This window comes from Petromyzon marinus, unplaced genomic scaffold (assembly GCF_048934315.1).
Source record: "Petromyzon marinus isolate PM22_M1 ecotype Great Lakes invasive population unplaced genomic scaffold, UKy_Petmar_22M1.pri1.0 PM_G_Scaffold_20, whole genome shotgun sequence".
Lineage (NCBI taxonomy): Eukaryota > Metazoa > Chordata > Hyperoartia > Petromyzontiformes > Petromyzontidae > Petromyzon > Petromyzon marinus.
The window spans coordinates 1244301-1269487 of NW_027422762.1; the positions used below are offsets into that span (position 1 = coordinate 1244301).

At 47.4% G+C, this 25187-nt stretch overlaps 1 pseudogene; it reads left to right on the forward strand.

The window, feature by feature from the left end:
- The first annotated feature begins 7036 nt into the window (after positions 1-7036).
- On the forward strand, positions 7037-12546 carry LOC142912445 (putative RNA-binding protein 46 pseudogene; annotated as a pseudogene).
- Positions 12547-25187: the final 12641 nt, after the last annotated feature.

Genomic DNA, 25187 nt, shown 5'->3' on the forward strand with positions numbered 1-25187 from the left:
TCAAGCCTCTACTAATCATCCACTCGGGAGAACCCGAGGGTTTTAAAAAAAACATAATGTACAAAAAACCCAGTTACCAGTCACGTGGAGGTCACACTCAAAGGCTTGGGTGACGAGACAATTTTTCAGTGAGTGGTTCAATGTTGTGTTTGGGCCAAGTGTAAAAAAATATATTTAGAGAAGCAACAACTGCCTCTAAAGGCCCTCCTCCTCCTCCTTCAGGACAATGCTCCTGCACACCCTCCAAGCTTGCAGGACGGCGTGCTGCCGGCAGTTCGACTTCATCACTGTGAAGTTTGTGCCCCCTAATATGACTCCTCTCATTCAGCCCATGGACCAGCAGGTCGTTTCACATTTTAAAGAAACTGTATACCAAAGCACTCTTTCAGAGGTGCTTTGAAGTGACCTCTGACCCAGAATTGACCCTCAGAGAGTTCTGGAAAAGAGCATTTTAATATTGTGCACTGTATAACTCTTTTTGATTTAAAGCTTGCGTGACTGCAGTAATCCATATTCTTAGCTCTTTCGGTAAAGTCACGTTAAAGGGAAACAATAAAATATATATAAAGCAATAAAAATTCTCACGACATTTCGACCAAAACACGTAAATAAAAAAATACACCGTTTAAAAATAAGTAAATGCGAACCGCCACTTCTTTAAAATGTTTCTTGCCGTTGGTTTTCACACCTGATTTTGACCGTTTGCGTTATGGTCGAAACGTCGTGAGAATTTTTTTTATTGTTTTATATATATTTTATTATTTTATTGTTTCCCTTCAACGTGACTTTACCGAAAGAGCTCATAATATGTTTAACTCTTATACACAAACACCTGGCAGGAAGTAAGACCATGAACTCTGCCTGGAGGAATTTGTGGCCAGAAGCCGTAACTGAAAGGGACTTTGAGGGCTTTGAGGCTGTGCCTATTGTGGAGTATATTGTCTCTCTGGGCAGGTCCATGGGTCTGGAGGTCAATGGTGATGATGATGTGGAGGAGTTAGTGGAGGAGCACAAGGAAGAGCTGTACCCACCGAGGAGCTGCGGCAGCTTGAGAGGGAGGAACACCAGGTGAAGATGGAGGCACTCTCTTCAGGCGAGGAGGAGGAGGAGATAGAGGGAAGCCCCCACTTCACTTATTAAAGAAACGTGTGCAAAATGCATGGAAGCGCAAAGTTTTGCAAGAAAAATACCACCCCAATAAAGCTCTGACAAGGCCGTAAGAGTATTGTGTGGAATGACCAGACAATGTCACACTTCAGGAACGTTCTTAGAAGAAGGCAAAAACAAACGTCAATGGGCAGGTTTTTAGTGAAACTCAAACCTGGTAAGCCTCAACCAGGTCCAAGTCAAGAAAAAAGACAGAAAAGAGAAAAAAACTCAGAATTTCAGCTTGCTGAAGTTTTAATGGAAGGGGAATCTCCTTCCAAAGAATAACATCTCCTCCTGCTCCCCTTCCTCACCACCATCCTCGTAGGCTATCAACTCCTCTCAGCGAGGTAAAGTGACGTTAAATTTTATTTTTATTTCAATTTATGCATTTATTTTAATGTATGTATGCATTTTAGTAATAAGTAGAGTCTATATTCTTAGCTCTTTCGGTAAAGTCACGTTGAAGGGAAACAATAAAATATATAGAAAATATATTGTTTTATATATATTTTATATATTGTTTTATATATATTTTATTGTTGCCCTTCAACGTGACTTTACCGAAAGAGCTAAGAATATGAATTACTGCAGTCACGAAAGCTTTAAATCAAAAGTAGAGTCTACATTATATTATACAACTCCACTAATGTATAATATGCCATATAAATATATAATTTCTTACACTCTGGAACGGATTATTTCCATTCCCTTTATTTCTTATGGGGAAAAATTTTGTTTGGTGTTTGTCATTTTGGGTATAAGTCCCCCTACCTTCTGGAACGATTTAACGACGCGTACCGAGGTACCACTGTACGTTGTTGTTATTATTAACAAGGCGTTATCGACTATTACATCATAACAACATCGCACTTTCCTCACCAAAACGCTCTAAAGCCATCTTCCAACTCGGTCGCGTCGATGTCATTCCGATTTGGATCGATAAAAGAAGCGATGAATACAGTATTAGTAGTACTGTAATAATTATTGTTAATAACCACATCTTGTTACGCTCCATTTGATTTTCCAGCGCAAAAAAAGCGGGAAAACCCCCAACAGCAAAGTTAACGTCTAAAAGCTCGCAAGACGTTCATTATACTTGTAACTTTTAACATTTAAGACCTTAATTATTATAAAGATTTTGTTAAACAATCGACGATAACACCTCGGGCTCTCTAAGGCAGCCGCAGTCACCAATCACCGAGTGTTGTTTAATCGATGTCGGTGATGTAGAGTTCATTTTAAATGTATAAAAGTTAATAATGTATATAAGTTAATAATAAATAAAAGTTAATAATAAATAAAAGTTAATCATAAATAAAAGCTAATAATAAATACAAGTTAATAATAAATATAAGTTAATAATAAATACAAGTTAATAATAAATAAAAGTAAATAATAAGTATAAGTTAATAATAAATGTATACAAGTTAATAATAAATATAAGTTAATAATAAAAGTATAAAAGTTAATAATAAGTATAAGTTAATAATAAATACAAGTTAATAATAAATAAAAGTTAATAATAAATGTATAAAAGTGTTGTGGTGCTTACCAGCGTTGTCGAGTGCTACTGACGGAGTGAAGGCCCTCGAGGTGTCACGTGGTCTACAGGACCACGTGGGGGGGTGGGGGAGTGGCCTTGAGGACGGCCCCCTCTTGGGGGGACCAATCGGTGGCCGCCTCGTGCGAAATGCGCGCGCGTGCGCGTGAGTGGGTGGGTGGGGGGGAGGAGCGGTGGTCAGCGAGTCACCCCACGACCCCAGCCACCCGAGTTCGATTCCCGCTCACGGACAACACCGTCAGTGACGATTATTCTGAACCGGTCCTGGGACTCCCCTAGGTCGACTCGGCCTCAAATGAGCACCCTGGGTGCCTGTGCGTAGTAAACGTCGCGACTGGGGAGACATAGGCGGACGGGCGCGTGGCGTTGGCCACGGTGTGCCGTGTCGGCCTTAATAGGCGCTCGCTAACAATACCCCCGGTAGTCTGTCAGGGCTACACGGGGGATCTGTGTGTGTGTAAAGGCGCAGCCCCTGCAATTGCTTGCTCAGACCACTCACGGCTGGCGGAGGAGACTTTGACCGGAAGCTTCAATCACAACGTGCATTGTTTTTACCATGAAAAATCAGTATTATTGACTCGTGCGGTGGTGAGTCGTTTTGCTATTTGTCCACCACTGACAGCGCAGCATCACCACGTTATTTGCTCAAGCAGAGGGACTCTTAAGAGAGGCCCTCTTAGTGGGTAAACTTAGCCTACTTCTCCACACGGGCCAGGTGCCTTGGGAGAGGTTGTGAGTGTCCACACTGAGTGGAGGTCGGTGGGTGGGCGAGTGAGTGGGTGAGGGGGTGGGTGAGTGAGTGGGTGAGTGAGCATGAGTGAGTGGGTGAATGAGTGAGTGGGTGAGTGAGTGGGTGAGTGAGCGTGAGTGAGTGAGTGGGTGAGTGAGTGTGAGTGAGTGGGTGAATGAGTGAGTGGGTGAGTGAGTGGGTGAGTGAGTGAGTGGGTGAGTGAGTGGGTGATTGAGTGGGTGAGTGATTGAGTGAGTGGGTGAGTGAGTGAGTGGGTGAGTGAGTGGGTGTGAGTGAGTGGGTGAGTGAGTGGGTGAGTGATTGAGTGAGTGGGTGAGTGAGTGAGTGAGTGGGTGAGTGGGTGAGTGAGTGGGTGTGAGTGAGTGGGTGAGTGAGTGACTGAGTGGGTGGGTGAGTGACTAGGTGGGTGAGTGACTGGGTGGGTGGTTGAGTGGGTGGATGGGTGGGCGAGTGGGTGGGTGGGTGAGTGACTGAGTGGGTGGGTGAGTGAATGGGTGGGTGAGTGGGTGGGTGGGTGAGTGGGTGGGTGAGTAAGTGGGTGGATGGGTGAGTGGGTGGGTGTGTAAGTGGGTGGGTGAGTGAGTGGGTGAGTGGATGATGGGTGGGTGGCTGTGTGAGTGGGTGAGTGAGTGGGTGGCTGCGTGGATGAGTGGATGATTGAGTGGGTGGGTGAGTGGATGATGGGTGAGTGAGTGGGTGGTTGAGTGAGTGAGTGGTTGAGTGAGTGAGTGGTTGAGTGAGTGGGTGAGTGAGTAGGTAAGTGAGTGGGTGGGTGAGTGAGTGGGTGGGGTGGCTGAGTGAACGGGTGGATGGGTGGCTGAGTGAGTGGGTGAGTGGCTGAGTGAGTGGGTGAGTGAGTGAGTGGGTGAGTGAGTGGGTGAGTGAGTGGGTGGGTGAGTGGCTGAGTGAGTAGGTGAGTGAGTGGGTGGGTGTGTAAGTGGGTGAGTGGGTGAGTGGATGATGGGTGGGTTTTATAACCCTCCACCACCCGACACGGCCAATCAGAAAAAAAGTGTCACGTTGACAAAAGACAAAATAGTTCACTACTTTAGCCCACCAGTGTGTTGAAGATTGAATCCACAACATCGGGCATTAGAGGAGTTGTTTGTTATTGCTGTGCAGTGTGTCCTCGTGTGACTCTGGGGATAGGCATGGGACGCCCCCCGGTGCATATCCCTTTTTGTTATCAAAACCCCCATGATTTGGTGACTACAAATATATAAAAGCAATAAGGTCCAAGGTTGTTAAAAATAAAATGTAAAAATACCCACCACCATTGAACAGAGAAAATAACAAACCAATCGCGGAGCGCACCGTCCAGTGCTGCAGCAGCACCCGGGTGGCACACTGGGCAGCACCCAGGTGGCACACTGGGTGGTACCAGGGTGGGACACTGGTGGTACCAGGGTGGCATACTGGTGGCACACTGGGCAGCACCCGGGTGGCACACTGGTGGCACACTGGTGGCACACCAGGTGGCACCAGGGTGCCGCCTGTGTACAGCCAACTGAGCTGCTGTGTATCACTTTTTCAGAAGCGACCCGACCATCACAGACGACAGCTCAACTGAGTGGCGAAGCGTCGTCATCATCATCATCACGTGGACATTTATAGCGGCAGTCAAATACTCTAAACGGGTCATCGATGTTGATTCTAAATGTGGATTAGAAAAATCCACGCGACCATGGGGAGAGAGACGCGCAAATATACAGCAGCAGCAGCAGGCGTCGGGGTCCAACCCACGACCTCCTGCATACCAGAGGAGGTAGTTAACATCTCCTAGCCACCGTGGTGATGAGAGAGACACGCAAACTCCAAATATACAGCGGCAGGCACACTACACTATACACTACACTATACATTACTATACACTACACACTACACTATACATTACTATACACTACACACTACACTATACATTAATATACACTACACTATGCATTACTATACACTACACATTACTATACACTACACACTACACTATACATTACTATACACTACACAGTACACTATACATTACTATACACTACATATTACTGTACACTACACACTACACTATACATTAATATACACTACACACTATACATTACTATACACTATCCATTACTATACATTACTATACACTACACACTACACTATACATTACTATACACTACACATTACCATACATTACACACTACACTATACATTACTATACACTACACATTACTATACACTACACACTACACTATACATTACTATACACTACGCACTACACTATACATTACTATACACTACACAGTACACTATACATTACTATACACTACACATTACTGTACACTACACTATACATTAATATACACTACACACTATACATTACTATACACTATCCATTACTATACATTACTATACACTACACATTACTATACATTACACTTTACATTAATATACACTACACACTACACTATACATTACTATACACTACACACTACACTATACATTACTATACACTACACTATACATTAATATACACTACACACTACAATGTGCATTACTATACACTACACATTACTATACACTACACACTACACTATACATTACTATACACTATAAATTACTATACACTATCCATTACTATACATTACTATACACTACACACAACACTATACACTACACTATACATTACTATACACTACACTATACATTACCATACACTACACACTACACTATTCATTACTATACACTACACACTACACTATACATTACTATACACTACACACTACACTATACATTACTATACACTATACACTACACACTACACTATACATTACTATACACTACACATTACCATACACTACACTATACATTACTATACACTACACTATACATTACTATACACTACACATTACCATACACTATACACTACACTATACATTACTATACACTACACACTACACTATACATTACTATACACTATCCATTACTATACACTACACTACACATTACTATACACTACACACTATACATTACTATACACTACACATTACTATACACTAGTGATGTATACGTGTAGCAGTGAAGCCGGTGCCAGGCTAGGTGCACCTGCTGTAGTGATGTATCCGTGTAGCAGTGAAGCCGGTGCCAGGCTAGGTGCACCTGCTTTAGTGATGTAGCAGTGTAGCAGTGAAGCCGGTGCCAGGCTAGGTACACCTGCTGTAGTGATGTATCCGTGTAGCAGTGAAGCCGGTGCCAGGCTAGGTGCACCTCGTGTTGAGGGTGGAAGGAACAACCTGAAGCCCTCCTGATTGGTCCAAGTGGCACCCAGCCACCCCAAACCATCGCCTCCTCCGATTGGACGGTGCCTCCGAGCAACGTGCGCTCCTATTGGCTAAGCCGCGCAGATCGCATCATAGCCGATTCGATTCCTAATTATAGCTCAATACGATTTAGCCGCTGTTCAACAAAGAGGGCGGTAGGCATCGATGATCGATTCTATGAATCGTTTGTCAATGCGTTCTTAGAATGGAGAGAATCTAATTTTTTTACGGTGAAGGTGAATATCGATTCTGATGGAACGAGTCGGGGAATGAATCGAAACTACGGAATCGCGTTTAGATCCACACTCGTGTTAGTGAATTTTTAAAAAATATTTTTAAGCAGGAAATTCGTTTTAAAATTTAGATTATTTTTTTTCTCCATGGCTACGGCCTTGATGTATGCACACACACACGTGTTGAGATATCCCACCTTCGATTAGCAAGGTTGGCGTAATCTCGGACCGGTTTGATCTCGTTATAAGACGCTTGGACATGGCCTAAACGGTAAAATAACACACAGCGTTTACAGAAAGCAAACGCACACTGATGCCTATCTGAATGCAGAATCACATCATCATCCAGCTCAGAAATCTTCTCTTATCAAGACGCTCATACATCGGGCTAAAACAGTGTCAGATGGTCAGAGTCTAGTGAGAGAGATTAAACACGTTAAAGACGCACTACGACAGAATGGCTACAATAATGCTCAAATTAACAGAGCACTGAATGCCAAATCACGATCGCAAAGCAATACTGCTGAAAGCGACCAGATTGTTAAAACAATAAAAATTCCATATATCTCAGGAGTAACTGAAAATTAGCTCGTGTTTTGCAAAAGCAAAACATTACAGTAAGATTTGGTACAGTACACAAAATTCAAAAACTAGTATCTTGCACTAAAGACGCATTACCTAAATTATCAACAGAAGGTGTATATCGGATTAATTGTTTATGTGGCAGATGCTATATTAGACAGACGGGACGTAACATCAGCATAAGACTAAAAGAACATCAAAGAAATATAAAATTATCTCAAACACAACTGTCGGCAGTGGCAGAACATGCTTGTCAACAAGGACACTCAATTGATTTTGATAACGTTGAAGTGTTGTGTAAAACTAATTATTACTGGCAAAGACTAATTAGAAAATCCATTGAAATTGAGAGGAATAGAAATAACTTTAATCGCTCGGACAGCTACAGGCTTAGTGCGGCTTGGAAGCGTATTATTAAATCATACATATTACAATTCCTTATTGGGGAAACACATACTAATTAACGGATTACTAACGTAGCATATAATCACAATAACACACATTGGCTGTTTTCACTCCAACGCTGTCCTCATGACAGCACGGTCCCTTCACCTGATGAAGGCCATTTGTGTTGTGGCCGAAACGTGATTTTTTTATTTTTTGTGTTGTTTTTTTACGTGACTTTACCGAATAGAACCAAAGAGTATCGCCTTCTCCTCTTGCTGCCTCCAAGATCTGGAACTTACTTCCCTCAACGATCTGTCCACGTCCAAGCTAAATACATTTCCTCTTTTCTGCCTATGGCCGTCTCTCTCTTAAAATACCGGACAAATATCACGCCTCGTTGTTACCGGTTAGGTGCACGCGTCTGTTGTGGTATAGCGTCGTGAGATTCGGTTGCATGTAGATGCTCTCTAAATTAAAAATCGTGTCAACTTATTCTGTACAAGCTACACCACTGTCATGTATAATTATCACACACACACCACTCGCGCTATTCGCCACCTCAGAGTTAATCGTGTAGGCAATGTCACAACAGCAGCGCAGCTACCGACCTACTCACCTACAAAGAGTGCAATATAGCTAGGAGCTGATATGATTAGTCAATTAAGTGAATTGACTAAACTTATTACTTTTGTGTGCATGTATGTTGTTGAACTTCTTTCACGCTGTACGGTAGTTAACCGTGCCAATCAGAGATGTGGGGGAAGGACGAAAGACTAAACACAAAGCAGTTAAATTTTGATTTAAAGCTTTCGTGACTGCAGTAATTCATATTCTTAGCTCTTTCGGTAAAGTCACGTTGAAGGGAAACAATAAAATAATAAAATATACATAAAACAATAAAAATCATGATGACCGTTTGTGTTATGGTCAAAACGTCGTGAGAATTTTTATTGTTTTTTACATATTTTATTATTTTATTGTTTCCCTTCAACGTGACTTTACCGAAAGAGCTAAGAACACTAAAAGCAGTTCTAAAGAAATGAGTTTTAAATCTAGATGTCAATGTGCATAGCTCCAGTGGCTTCCTAATATGGCAATAAAAAAGTATTCCAGGCGGCTGCAGAAACACATCTGACAGCGTGCGATACAGTGACCGTCTTTGTTCGGTGGCTGAGCCAAAAGGCACTGCGAGGATGACCGCAGTTTGCGTGAATGTTCCTTAACCAGAGGAATGCGTTGGCAGTAACTCGGGTGGATTAATAAACAGCGACCATTTCAGCGTCACGCTTCCCGAAGGTAGGAAACCCCCTACAAGCCACTCCCAGCATAATACAACTGATTATGCCGCACCTATAACCTCCCATCCAGTGGCACATATGCGGACAAATTTTTAAAAAACTAATTGTTATCCAATTTGTCGAGTAATGAAACCAGTTTGCGTGAATGTTCCTTAACCAGAGGAATGCGTTGGCAGTAACTCGGGTGGATTAATAAACAGCGACCATTTCAGCGTCACGCTTCCCGAAGGTAGGAAACCCCCTACAAGCCACGCCCAGCATAATACAACTGATTATGCCGCACCTATAACCTCCCATCCAGTGGCACATATGCGGACAAATTTTTAAAAAACTAATTGTTATCCAATTTGTCGAGTAATGAAACCGATATATTTGGTTGAGTGATCAACGACTTAAGAAATATGATGATACCCCAGCTCTAATTATAAATGCGGTTATTTAAGAGATGGTCAAAGCAAAATTCATCACCCTAATTCATGACACAAATTTATAAATTCTGATATATATAAAATATTTTACTTAATTAAAACCATGCGGTATTATTTATTTCGTCGTTGAGCTGCGTGAATTGTAAAACATGCACTCCATTGATTTCAAATATCCATTTAAAAATTGTATCCTTTTAACAACTTGATCAAAACCTATTTGTGATTTGGCATCTTCATGAGATCAAAGATGAATTGGCCCACTCTGAAACACAAGCAAAATGAATATGTGAATATGAATGGCGTGACCAAATAAAACATATCCTGGATCGTTTTGGTGAACGCTACACTAACAACAATACTCATTTCTATACAACGTCTGGCTCGCGTGATTACTCTGTGTGGTTCATAAGGTGGGGGGCGTGTGCTGCTTTGATGATGGCAATTCAACCCCTGACCCACCACCCTCCCCAACAACTCACTCCAACCATTCTGCGGTCATGATTTGGGACTGTGATTCCATTTGCAAGTAAACTCACATTTCAACAATGAGGGTTAGAAAGCATTAGCTCTGTCTGCATGTCTGCTCTGTTGTAAAGATGATCCAATATGAACACAATTGTAGTACAACAGCTCTGTTGATGGTAGGGACCTTACACTGTTGAAAACTGGCCACAATTGATTACACGGCCCACTCATGGTCCAGAGCAGAACTCGGTACCACCTAAGGTAGCAAAACTTCAGTCGTACCCATTTATTTGGATGGAAAATGAAAGTAAATTACTTGATAGTCTCACTCATTGCATTTGTTTATCACTGGCCACGTAGAGAAATTGAAACTGCTCAATTTAGGCCACCTCACGTGGTACCGACAAAGGAGACATCTCATGGGCTATGAAAAAATAAGAATAGGTTGTATCCTTTCTGGCAATAAAGCAGATCTTAAGATTCATTGAAGAAGGTTTCTGTTTGGTGTTTGAACATCTAAACACCCGTTTTATTGCCTAAAAAGGATCAAATCTATTCTTATTTTGTCATACTTTGATACCAGCAAAACGGTCTCATTTTGAAGCGTCTCATGGACTATTGGATGGTGAGAAAAAAAACAGCGCTAAAAGTCAGTGCCGACCTCTCCTGTCGTGCCCAGTGACGTCATCACGGGCGAAGTTCACCGCGCGAAGTCAAACGCTGCCTCGTGAGCGCCGTTCGAAACGCAAAATCATCGCTCGGTGAACATTTCCGAGGACAAACAAACGCATGCCGGGAACCGTGTGAGTTTGTGTTTCCTGTCTCCTCTGCGCAATGTGGGGGAGGGCTTCATCCAGCAGTGGATTGACAAAGCGCTGTATGCATACTGCACAGGCTACGCTAACGTCACATTTAGGCCCATGGACCGAACAAACGCGTCTCTCTTTCTCCATCCGTCTCCACTCTCTCTCTTCCTCTCTTCACTGCTGGCCTGTAGGTTTGGGCCGAGCGAGTTCCTGCCGGGGATTTGGCTTTTCAGGAGCTGATTCCCCCCGTGATTTTGTCGGCACGAGGCGACCGCGCGGAGTGACAAGGGCTCCACCGGGCCCCAAGCCGCTGCCCCAGCACCACCGTAGTAGCCAAACCACCGGTGCTCGGCATGGCCTGCATGAACGTCCTGCTGGACCTCACGTTGCGCACGGGGTACAACATCGTCCAGGAGAACGGACAGAGGAAGTTCGGACCGCCGCCCGACTGGCAGGGGCCCCCTCCCGCCCGTGGCTGTGAGGTGTTTCTGGCTGGGATCCCGCGCGACCTCTACGAGGATGAGCTGGTGCCCGTGCTGGAGACGGTGGGGAATCTCTACCAGCTCCACCTCATGATGGAGCATAGCGGAGAGAACCACGGCTATGCGTTCGCTACCTACGCCACGCGCGCCGAAGCCACGGATGCCGTCAAGAAACTCAACAAGTTCGAGATCCGTCCCGGACGCCGCATTGGAGTCCGCTTCAGCGTGGACAATCGCCACCTCTTCATTGGGGGGCTGCCAGAGGACAAGAAGCGAGCGGAGGTGATGATGGCGATGAGCGGTGCCACGGAGGGCGTGGTGGATGTCACGATGAGCGTCTGTTGCTGGGACAAAACCCTCAACCGAGGCTACGCGTTCATCGAGTACGGGAGCCATCACGCGGCCGCCATGGCCAGGAAGAAGCTCCTTCGAATCAACTTGCAGCTATGGGGCCGGACCATCAAGGTGGACTGGGCCATCCCGGAACGGGTGGCTCCGGCCCCGGCGGTGGAGATGGAGGCGGCCGTGCCAGACCTGCTGCAGCCGGAGTGCACGGGCACCGGCAAAGCCGCACACAGCCTGTTTGAGGGCTGGGGGGCACGCACGTGGCTGTGGTGGGTACCTCACCAGCTGCGGCCCATGCCCGTAGCTCTCGAGGCGCTGCCGGAGGCGGCCATGCTGTCGTGGGAGGTGCGGCTGCGGATGCTGTGCCGGACCGCCGGCATCAGCTACCCAATCTTCGAGCTGCACGCTCACTCGGAGCCCGGGATACCCGCGGGCCTCCTCTATAAGATGTCGATTCCCGGGGTGGGAGAAGGCGCCGACATCTTCCCCGAATTTCTGAGCTCCAGCGAGGAGGGAGCACGGGAGGTGGCATGTCAGCTCGCCTACAACATCCTCAGCAAGGCGAATCCTCTGAGAATGTGGCCAGAGGCGTGGCTAGGCCCCGCCTCCGGCCACACCCTCTCGTGGAACCTTTCGCAAAGGTTACCGGAGTAACTCGGCTAGCCCCACCTGTTGCCTTTGCCCCAGATGCGCCTCCTTCCCTGATTGGTTGTTACCTCTGTGGCCGTACCCGTGAAGCCCTTGCCAGGCCAGCGGGTGTCACCCTGTCATGTCAGCAGGTGTCACCCTGTGATGTCAGCAGGTGTCACCCTGTGATGTCAGCAGGTGTCACCCTGTGATGTCAGCAGGTGTCACCCTGTGATGTCAGCAGGTGTCACCCTGTGATGTCAGCAGGTGTCACCCTGTGATGTCAGCAGGTGTCACCCTGTGATGTCAGCAGGTGTCACCCTGTCATTGCACTTTAATGAAAACCGACAACAGAATCCTTGAAGAAAAAAACGAATTCAGGTGTTTGACATGTCGACGCCATTTCGTTTTGAAAATGTAGCGGAGAAAAATATATATTGTTCACATCGCATTCTGTTTTGTCAATAATCTCTGTAACGTGCGCCTGCTCTGCAAGGCATGCATTAACCCCTTTCTGTCTCAATTTAATTCCCAGCATGCAATTCTCCCAGCCTCAGATTTACTAACATATTTCGCACAACTTTAATCCTGGTAAATATATTATTTTCTTTAAAAACACAAGCATTATATTTAGTCTATTGCATGGCTAAAGTCTTCTAAGTAAAAATATAAATTGTATTAAACCAATATTAGATCATCGCTATGATAAATATATTTCTAACCTACAATATACAAATCTACATTGTGCTAATTTTTCAATTCTACTTTTATTAACTTACAAATATAGTGTCTAGGACACATTTTCAAAGAAATATTTTCATGTACCCAGACAATATTTGCACGTGGCCACATAAAAAACTTGCAGACTGCATACGTAGCTACGACAACAGAATCCTTGAAGAAATAACGAATTCAGGTGTTTGACATGTCAACGCCATTTCGTTTTGAAAATGTAGGGGAGAAAAATATATATTGTGCACATCGCATTCTGATGTCAAAACATTTGATTCTTTATAAAATTGAAAAACCCTTGAACAACTTTGCTGCACACGGAGATGTCCGTGCACCGCCTCGTTTCCACAGCCTCTATCCCGGTGCCATTTGTATTTCATGCACATACCGTTGTTAAGAGTTTGATGTTTTATTGATTTTGAATTTAGGTGTTTTTTTCCCGTAATGTTTTTTTGTTACTTTTTTAGTGGAAATAAAGTCCTGAAAAGTCTCTTCCTCTCTCTCTCTCTCCACTCTCTCGGCCGAGTCTCTACCACTTTTGGTTCTGAGTGTCGCATGCTTGGGATCCTTCTTTCCCTCCTCTTTGGATTTAATTTGATGAATTACACGCCAACATATTTCAGACTTCCCTGTTTTGTTAGGGCATTTTCCTGATCATTACCAACGTTCCCAATGTCTCAATTTAATTCCCAGCATGCAATTCTCCAAGCCTCAGATTTTATTACATATTTCGCTCAACTTTAATCCTGGTAAATATATTATTTTCTGATTTGAAGCTTTCGTGACTGCAGTAATTCAACATGACTTTACCGAAAGAGCTAAGAATATATATTATTTTCTTTAAAAACACAAGCATTATATTTAGTCTATTGCATTGCAAAGTATTCTAATTAAAAATATAAATTGTATTAAACCAATATTAGATCATAAAGACATTTCTACCCTACAATATACAAATCTACATTGTGCTAATGTTTCAATTCTACTTTTATTAACCCACACACTTACAAATATACTATCTAGGACACATTTTCAAAGAAATATTTTCATGTACCCAGACAATATTTGCACGTGCCCACATTAAAAAAAACTTGCAGACTGCATACGTAGCTACGACAATGCAAAGCAGCACACACAGCCATGCATTCAATAGCTTTTTACGTTTTGCGGGTTTCTCTCTAAGTTTATTCGGTTTCTATTTCAGCTTATTGGGGTTTTCTCCTAGCGAATGGGCAGTGATGAGTCTATGGGCAGTGCTGATTCTACGGGCATTGCTTATCAGTTCTACGGAATCTGAGCCTCGCTCGCCCCACGTGATCGCCTATCCGCGCTACGTTTTCTGAAAGCGTCAAGCTAAGGCCTTTGACGTGTTCACAGGCACGCGCGCAAGTCACCCGTCCGTGGCAGTGACACGGAACGTCGGACATAAGCGACCTCCTCTTCCACCAGCGCACTAGGAAACAGTTTCGTGTGTAACCTCATCAAGACCCCCTCCCCCAGACACCTACAGGAGCTTTGCGCCGGTAAGTGCCGTAGTGAGGCCTGGTCCCCGGGAGTGTCGCCGGTCTCGGCTAGATTGCTCACCCGGCCCAGGGTGGCGATGTTGGCCGCCTGGGGCTCGCTGGGGAGACAAAGGCGGCCGCGCGCTCAGGCGCTTGGTCACCCCATCGTGCGCCACACGGCGGCTGCTGCTGCTGCTGCTGGAGACTGAACAGCGGCTCGCCCCCCAAGGGTCTCGTTCCAGGGCTCGTACGGTGGTGGGGGGGGGAACTCTATAGTTTGTCTTTGATGGTGGTGGTGGTGTTGGTGGTGGTGGTGATGTTGGTGGTGCTGTTGGTGGTGGTGGTGTTGTTGTTGGTGATGGTGATGTTGGTGGTGGTGGTGATGGTGGTAGTGATGTTGGTAGTGGTGGTGTTGTTGGTGGTGGTGGTGATGTTGGTGGTGGTGATGTTGGTGGTGGTGTTGGTGATGGTGGTGATGTTGGTGGTGGTGATGTTGGTGGTGGTGGTGATGGTGGTGGTGATGTTGGTGGTGGTGGTGATGTTGGTGGTGGTGATGTTGGTGGTGGTGTTGGTGGTGGTGATGTTGGTGGTGGTGGTGATGTTGGTGGTGGTGGTGATGTTGGTGGTGGTGATGTTGTTAGTGATGGTGATGTTGGTGGTGGTGGTGATGTTGGTGGTGGTGATGGTGGTAGTGATGGTGGTGGTGATGTTGGTGATGGTGGTGGTGGTGATGGTGGTGATGTTGGTGGTGATGTTGGTGGTAGTGGTGATGGTGGTGGTGATGTTGGTGGTGGTGATGTTGGTGGTGGTGATGTTGGTAGTGGTGATGTTGGTGGTGGTGGTGATGTTGGGGGTGGTGATGTTGGTGGTGGTGGTGATGTTGGTGGTGATGTTGGTGGTGGTGATGTTGGTGGTGGTGGGGATGTTGGTGGTAATGTTGGTGGTGGTGATGGTGGTGGTGATGTTGGTGGTTGTGGTGGTGGTGTTGGTGGTGGTGGTGATGTTCGTGGTGGTGGTGGTGATGTTGGTGGTGATGTTGGTGGTGGTGGTGGTGATGGTGGTGATGTTGGTGGTGATGTTGGTGGTGGTGGTGATGTTGGTGGTGGTGCGGATGTTAGTGGTGGTGATGTTGGTGGTGGTGGTGAGTTTGGTGGTGGTGATGGTGATGTTGGTGGTGGTGATGGTGCTCTTGGTGGTGGTGGTGATGTTGGTGGTGGTGATGTTGGTGGTGGTGATGTTGGTGGTGATGGTGATGTTTGTGGTGGTGATGTTGGTGGTGGTGGTGATGTTGGTAGTGGTGATGTTGTTGGTGGTGGTGATGCCGGTGGTGGTGATGGTGGTGGTGATGTTGGTGGTGATGGTGGTGGATGGAGCGTTTGCGTGAACTAAATATAAATGACGGTGTCAAAAATCATTACATGAAAGTATTTGGCCTTTAACAGGTAGCAAAGCGTTTATTTGCAAGTCAATTTAACAAATTGCACGAACGTGAACGACACAAAAACGTGTCGTAACGTGACTGATCAAACATCACGAAACGTCTGAGGCCTGCGCCCAAAACAATGTCCACACTCCCGGTCAATGTGCGCCGTCTAATCTGGGAAACGGGGGCATTACAGGAGAAAGGTAAAATTTAATTTAACAACAACAACAATAATAATATATGGACAAGTTCGGCAGGCCGGATTAAGAAGCCCAACGGGCCGTCCTTTTCCCACGTCTGGCCCAGCCCGTGTAGAGACGGAGCTACGGGATCGCTTCGTGACGCAGGAGTGAAGTGTAACGTGGCCCTGGCAGTACCGAGAGCGACTAACGAGGGGGGTGCCCTTCACCCCGCAGCGGATAGACCACGGCTGAGGCTGATGACGGACCGGTTGAGGCTCACGGCGTTCCTCTGAGGCCGAATGAATCAGCCTCACCCCCCTCCGCTGCACTCCGGGCTCTCACGTAATGTATCCTGTACACGTGAGACTGTGCACAATATCGAATCGAACGTCTCTGAATGTGGATTCAACTGTTGCCGGTTCCAACGTGCAAGCCTCATCTCCCCTCTTACACCAGGCACTGCCTCCGTGCGCTCTGCGCCGCAGGAGCCGAAGCTTTCTGATCGAAGCAGCGAGTTGACCTTCTCCTTGTGTAGAGGTCAACCCTCGATTCGTCTTTTGCTTCGCCTTCTCCTCTTGCTGCCTCCAAGATCTGGAACTTACTTCCCTCAACCATCTGTCCACGTCCAAGCTAAATATATTTCCTCCTCTTCTCTGCCTATGGCCGTCTCTCTCTTAAAATACCGGACAAATATCACGCCTCGTTGTTACCGGTTAGGTGCACGCGTCTGTTGTGGTATAGCGTCGTGAGATTCGGTTGCATGTAGATGCTCTCTAAATTAAAAATCGTGTTAACTTATTCTGTACAAGCTACACCACTGTCGTCATGTATAATTATCACACACACACACACCACTCGCGCTATTCGCCACGGCAGAGTTAATCGTGTAGACAATGTCACAACAGTAGCGCAGCTACCGACCTACTCACCTACAAAGAGTGCAATATAGCTAGGAGCTGATATGATTAGTCGATTAAGTGAATTGACTAAACTTATAACTTTTGTGTGCATGTATGTTGTTGAACTTCTTTCACGCTGTACGGTAGTTAACCGTGCCAATCAGAGGTGTGGGGGAAGGACAAAAGACTAAACACAAAAAGCAGTTAAATTTTGATTTAAAGCTTCCGTGACTGCAGTAATTCATATTCTTAGCTCTTTCGGTAAAGTCACGTTGAAGGGAAACAATAAAATAATAAAATATAGCTAGGAGCTGATATGCAACGGTCGTTGGTTTTTCACACCTGATGATGACCGTTTGCGTTATGGTCGAAATGTCGTGAGAATTTTTATTGTTTTATATATATTTTATTATTTTATTGTTTCCCTTCAACGTGACTTTACCGAAAGAGCTAAGAATACGAAAAGCAGTTCTAAAGAAATGAGTTTTAAATCTAGATTTGATTAAAAAACAGCGACCATTTCAGCATCACGCTTCCCGAAGGTAGGAAACCCCCTACAAGCCACGCCCAGCATGATACAACAGATTATGCCGCGCCCATAACCTCCCATCCAGTGGCACATACGCGGACAATTTTTAAAAAAACTAATTGCTATCCAATTTGTCGAGTAATGAAACCGATATATTTGGTTGAGTGATCGACGACTTGAGAAATATGATGATATCCCAGCTCATTATAACTGCGGTCATTTAAGAGATGGTCAAAGCAAAATTCATCACCAATTCATGACACAAATTTATAAATTCTTATATATATGAAATATTTTACTTAATTAAAACCATGCGATATTATTTCTTTCGTTATTGAGCTGCGTGAATTGTAAAACATGCACTCCATTGATTTAAAATATCCGTTTAAAAATTGTATCCTTTTAGCAACTTGATCAAAACCTATTTACGATTTCGCATCTTCATGAGATCAAAGATGAATCGGCCCACTCTGAAACACAAGCAAAATGAATATCTGAATATGAATGGCGTGACCAAATAAAACATATGCTGGATCGTTTTGGTGAATGCTACACTAACAACAATAATAATTTCTATACAACGTCTGGCTCGCGTAATTACTCTGTGTGGTTCATAAGGTGGGGCGTGTGCTGCTTTGATGATGGCAATTCAACCCCCGACCCACCACCCTCCCCAACAACTCGCTCCAACCATTCTGCGGTCATGATTTGGGACTGTGATTCCATTTGCAAGTAAACTCACATTTCAACAATGAGGATTTGAAAGCATTAAGCATTAGATCTGTCTGCATGTTTGCTCTGTTGTAAAGATGATCCAATATGAACACAATTGTAGTACAACAGCTCTGTTGCTGTTAGGGACCTAACAATGTTGAAAACTGGCCAAAATTGATTAAACGGCCCACTCATGGTCCAGAGTAGAACTCGGTACCACCTAAGGTAGCAAGACTTCAGTCGTACCCATTTATTTGGATGGAAAATGAAAGTAAATTACTTGATAGTCTCACTCATTGCATTTGTTTATCACTGGCCACGTAGAGAAATTGAAACTGCTCAATGTAGGCCACCTCACGTGGTACCGACAAAGGAGACATCTCATGGGCTATGAAAAAATAAGAATAGGTTGTATCCTTTCTGGCAATAAAACAGATCTTAAGATTCATTGAAGAAGGTTTCTGTTTGGTGTTTGAACATCTAAACACCCGTTTTGTTGCCAAAAAAGGATCAAATCTATTCTTATTTTGTCATACTTTGATACCGACAAAACGGTCTCATTTTGAAGCGTCTCATGGACTATTGGATGGGGAGTAAAAAACCGGCGCTAAAAGTCAGTGCCGACCTCTCCTGTCGTGCCCAGTGACGTCATCACGGCGAAGTTCACCGCGCGAAGTCAAACGCCGCTCGAAACGCAAAATCATTGCTCGGTGAACATTTCCGAGGACAAACAAACGCATGCCGGGAACCGTGTGGGTTTGTGTTTCTTGTCTCCTCTGTGCAATGTGGGGGAGGGCTTGATCCAGGAGTGGATTGACAAAAGCGCTGTATGCATACTGCACAGGCTACGCTAACGTCACATTTAGGCCCATGGACCGAACAAACGCGTCTCTCCTTCTCCATCCGTCTCCACTCTCTCTCTCTTCCTCTCTTCACTGCTGGCCTGTAGGTTTGGGCCGAGCGAGTTCCTGCCGGGGATTTGGCTTTTCAGGAGCTGATTCCCCCCGTGGCTTTGTCGGCACGAGGCGACCGCGCGGAGTGTCAAGGGCTCCACCGGGCCCCAAGCCGCTGCCCCAGCACCACGGTAGTAGCCAAACCACCGGTGCTCGGCATGGCCTGCATGAAGGTCCTGCTGGACCTCATGTTGCGCACGGGGTACAACATTGTGCAGGAGAACGGACAGAGGAAGTTCGGACCACCGCCCGACTGGCAGGGGCCCCCTCCCGCCCATGGCTGCGAGGTGTTTCTGGGGAGGATCCCGCACGACCTCTACGAGGATGAGCTGGTGCCCGTGCTTGAGACGGTGGGGAAGCTCTACCAGCTCCGCCTCATGATGGGTTATAGCGGAGAGACCCGCGGCTATGCGTTCGCTACCTACGCGACGCTCGCCCAAGCCACGGATGCCATCAAGAAACTCGACAAGGTAGAGATCCGTCCCGGACGCCGCATTGCAGTCTGCATCAGCGTGGACAATCGCCGCCTCTTCATTGGGGGGCTGCCAATGGACAAGAAGCGAGCGGAGGTGATGATGGCGATGAGCGGTGCCACGAAGGGCGTGGTGGACGTCAAAATGAGCGTTTGTCGCTGGGACAAAACCCTCAACCGAGGCTACGCGTTCATCGAGTACGGGAGCCATCGCGCAGCCGCCATGGCCCGGAAGAAGCTCCTTCGAATCAACTTCCGGCCATGGGGCCGGACCATCAAGGCGGAGTGGGACACGGCGGCTGCGGCCGCGGCGGCGGCAATGGAAGACGAGGACGAGATGGAGGCGGCGGTGCCAGACCTGCTGCAGCCGGAGTGCACGGGCACCGGCAAAGCCGCACACAGCCAATTTGAGGGCTGGGGGGCACGCACGCGGCTGTGGTGGGTACCTTTTCCACCTGCGGCCCATGCCCATTGCTCTCGAGGCGCTGCCGGAGGCGGCCATGCTGTCGTGGGAGGTGCGGCTGCGGATGCTGTGCCGGACCGCTGGCGTCAGCTACCCAATCTTCGAGCTGCACGCTCACTCGGAGCCCGGGATGCCCGTGGGCCTCCTCTATAAGGTGTCGGTTCCCGGGGTGGGAGAAGGCGCCATCATCTTCCCCAAATTTCTGAGCTCAAGCGTGGAGGGAGCACGGGAGGTGGCGTGCCAGCTCGCCTACAACATCCTCACCAAGGCGAATCCTCCTGGCGGTGGTGGTGATTGGCGGTGGTGGTGATGGTGGTGGTGGTGATGGCGGTGGTGCCGGGCTGCACTGTGGTCACCGGACAACGTCGAGCGGCGGCAGCATCAGCGGCGTCGTCGTCCCACGGCCGCTGCTGTCCCGTGAGCGACAGGGCGCTTCCGTGGCCGCTGGCGGTGGCGGCACCATAAAGGGCGAGGAGGAGGAGGTGGTGGTGATGGAGGGGGAGGGCGATGAAAAGGAGGAGGTGGATGAGAAGGAGGAGGTGGATGAGAAGATGGATGAGAAGGAGGCGGTGGATGAAAAGGAGGAGGTGGATGAGAAGGAGGAGGTTGATGAGAAGGTGGATGAGAATGTGGATGAGGAGGCGGTGGATGAGAAGGATGAGGGGAAGGTGGTTGAGTAGAAGGACGAGGTGGAGGGTGACTTTGTGTGGTGGTTTATAACCACCACCCCCTGCTCCGATGCCATTCCCACACGGGAGGGGGGCAGCCGTGGCTCCCCCTCACACTTGGAACCAGGTACATACACAAATACATACACACATACACAATATACATGCACACATATAAACACATACACAAATACATGCACACATAAACACATACACAATATACATACACACATATAAACACAAACACAAATACATACACACATAAACACATACACAATATACATACACACACATAAACACATACACAAATACATACACACATAAACACATACACAATATACATACACACATATAAACACATACACAAATACATACACATATAAACATACACACATATACATACACATATATACATACACACATATACATACACACATATATACATACGCATATATACATACACACATATACATACACACAAATACATACACACATAAACACATACACAATATACATACACACATATACATACATATACATACACATATATACATACGCACATATATACATACACACATATATACATACACAACAACAACCGCCATTCGCCACTAAGTGGCGGTGACGTCACCACGACGCTTGTGCCAGGCTATGTGCACCCTGAGGCCACGTGAAGTGTCGAACGCCCGCTGGCAGGAGGTCACGGAGCAGACCCAGGTGCCACGGGTCGACTGACTGAGATGACTGGCTGATGCACCACCTGTGCCCCCTACTGTGCCAACCTGCTGTGCTTTAGCCACCCGGCGCTCCGCTCGTTGTTCTGAGCGTCGCTCCTCCGTCCTCCGTTGTTGTTGGAGGGCGACTGCCTCCAACTGCCCAGTAGCATCCTTCACGAACCTCCTCCACAGAGGCCGATCTTGACACCGCTGGTACCAGTCATCGGCAAGTCCACTCAGCTCCACGTCCTCCTGTACCGCATCACTCCATCTCTTCTCTAGCCTGTGCCGCGCCCGCTTAGCCCCCTCAATCCGGCCAAACAAAAGCTGTTTTGGCATGCGGTGGCTGGGCATGCGGGCTACATGACCCAGCCATCGCAGCCTTGCCTGCCGGAGGAGCTCACCGATGGGACCCTGCCCAGATCTTTCAAGGATTTGTGAGCTCCTCACACAATCCAGTCTGGTTAAACCCAGGATGGATCGTAGGCAGGCCAGCCTAAATGTTTCTAACCGGCGAAGATGTTCCATTAGAGGGGTCCATGTTTCGCAAGCGTAGAGAAGGGAGGGAATGACCGTGGCCGAGAAGACCTGAAGCTTAGTGCGGAGCGACAGACCAGGTAGCTTCCACACAGCGTTACGCAACCGATGAAAAGATATTGCCGCTCGACTGATTCGGAGTGAGACCTCTGCTGTTAAACTGGAGCCAGTCATAAGCACACTGCCCAGGTATGGGAAACTCTCCACTCTCTCCACAACTGCCCCATCATCGATTGGGAGTTGTGGGGATGGAGTGTCCGATGGTACAAAATACCCAGGCAGGTGCTTAGTTTTGGTGGGGCTGATGGTAAGGCCCCACCTCTTAGTGGCACGTTCCAGTCTCAGCAGCAGCGTCTCCAACTCCTCCTCTGACTGTGCAGCTATTACCAAATCATCAGCATACATAACGTGGTTGAGCAATAGGGAGCCATCCCTTGACCGCACCCGGGCATCGATTAGCCTCCCATTATATCTGTACCATATGGAGATTCCCCCGGTACAGCTATTGAAGGCTTCACGAACTACGTGGTCAAAATAGATGTTAAATAATGTGGGAGCCAGAGGACATCCCTGTCGCACCCCAAGGTGTACAGGGAATGGCTCTGACTCCCGGCCACGTAGTTTTACCCGAGCCCGCTCACCATCATTAAGGTCCTTAATGATCGTGAGCAGAGGGTCAGGTACTCCAAAAGCACGAAGAACGACCCAGAGCGCAGGCCTACTGATGGTATCATAGGCCTTGACCAGGTCAATAAAGCAGAGATGTAGGTCTTGTTGGAATTCCCTACACCTCTGCTGTAGCAGACGGACAGAAAATCTGGCATCCGTGCAGGACCGCCCTTTCCTGAAACCGCATTGGGGCTCCGCAAGCCTCTCCTCAGCATGCCTGGCAAGGCGATGCTGAATAATCCTTGCCAGGACCTTTCCCGGCACACTGAGGAGTGAGATGCCCCTGTAGTTGTTACAGTCTGTGCGGTCCCCCTTCTTAAAAAGGGGGACCACCAGGGCATCCTTCCAATCCTGCGGAACCCGTCCAGTGGTCCAGACTGTTGTTATGATGTCATATAGGGCAGTATGTGCACAAACGCCACCCTCCCTCAGCATTTCGCTTGGGAGATCATCTCTGCCCGCTGCCTTTCCTGGTTTCAGACTCCGGATCGCCTTCAATACTTCCTCAGCAGATGGCACCTCAGCCAGCCACTCACAGGGGGTGACTTCTTCCAATATTTGAGGCACCGCAGCCTCAGCAGGGTCATCCTCACCTTGTGCCACGATGTTTTCCTGGCTGTGGGATTTTCCCTCCCCCAGGACCTCACAGAAATGCTCAGCAAATCTGCGAACCTGTTCCTGGGGGTCGGAGATTGGATCACCGTTTTTTCCCCTAATGATGGTAATAGGTGTGGCACTGCAGGTTACTTTTTTGATGGAGTTAAATAGAGATTTGTGATCACGGGCCACTGAGGCAGACTCCATCTCCTCAGCAACCCGCGACCACCACCCATCCTTGCAGCGCCTCACGGCTCTCCGAACCTCCGAGCGAAGGCTGCGGTAAGCCTCCTCATTCTCTGACGTGGGATTCTGTAGCCGATGACAGTGGGCCTGTCGCTTTTTCTCAACCATCCTGAACACCTCCTCTGTCAGCCAGGGTCTCTGGGGAGGTCTGGACCGTGTACCCAAAGCAGCCATTGCAGCTGCATGAGTCACAGTCCTAAACCTTGCCCATTTACCCTCGACATCAGGAGGAGTCGGGGACGATGCCAATCCCAGCCGCAAGCGATGATGAAATTCTCACTTGCAACTTTCATCAGATAATTGAGACCAGGCCACTTTATGTTGGAATGGGGTCCTGGGTGTACACCCACCACCGGAGTGGAAGAATGGCAGGGGCATCTTACAGATGACTAGTCGATGGTCAGAGGCCAGATCAGCTCCACGGTAGGTCCTGGTGTCAAGGACATGGGCTCGCATTCGCTGGTCCGTCACTATGTAGTCCAGCAGATGTTCTTGCTTGGACCCGGCATGCATCCATGATGTTGTGTGGATGCGCCGATGCCGGAACAGCGTGTTGGTAATTACAAGCCCATGGGCTGCACAAAAATCTAGCAGCCTCCCTCCACGGATGTTCGTCTTCGGTGGGGGCATAAGTAACGACCACCACTCCTCGCCTCCAGTTGATGGGAAGGCGAGCCCAAAGTAGCCTGGGGCTTAGAGCTTCCCACACCTCACCCCCACGCTCCCACGCCCCCTTCATTCTTTTGTTCAAAAGAAGAGCCACACCCTGTTGTTTGGCAGTCTCCTGCCCCGAGTAGAGGACTGTCCACCCCTCATGGTGGCAGGAGCCAGAGCCGGTCCACCGGACCTCCTGAATGCCACAGAAATCCAGGTGGTACTGGTCCAACTCCCGATAGAGGAGTGGCAGCCTCTCCTCCACAGTGAGCATTCGAACATGCCACTTGGCCACACGTAGTGGCTTTACGTTGTTTCTGGAGGAACCCCGAGGGTAGAGATTCAATCTCCTGGCTGGCCACGTGGAATGTTCGAACATTCGCTGCGGAGGAGATGCTGCCACTCCCCTATCGCAAGGTGGCCCGGCACTGCCTGCATCTCTGCCGTATTTGGGAGGTCCGGTAGACTGGCGCTGGCTCCTGCCACCATGAGGGGTGGCAGCATCAGTTGTCTTGGGCTCTGGCTTTGTTCTTCGTGCTATTGGACTCTCTGCTCACGATCATTAAGCACCTTCATGATGGTGGGCTGGCCCGGGTAAAACTACGCGGCTGGGAGTTAGAGCCATTCCCTATTCACCTTGGGGTGCGACAGGGATGTCCTCTGGTTCCCACATTATTTAACATCTATTTCAGCCACGTAGTTCGTGAAACCTTCAATGGCTGTACCGGAGGAATTACCATCAGCCCCACCAAAACTAAGCACCTGCCTGGGTTCATTCTTTGGTTCTTTCGGTAAAGTCACGTAGAATGAGAACAAAATAA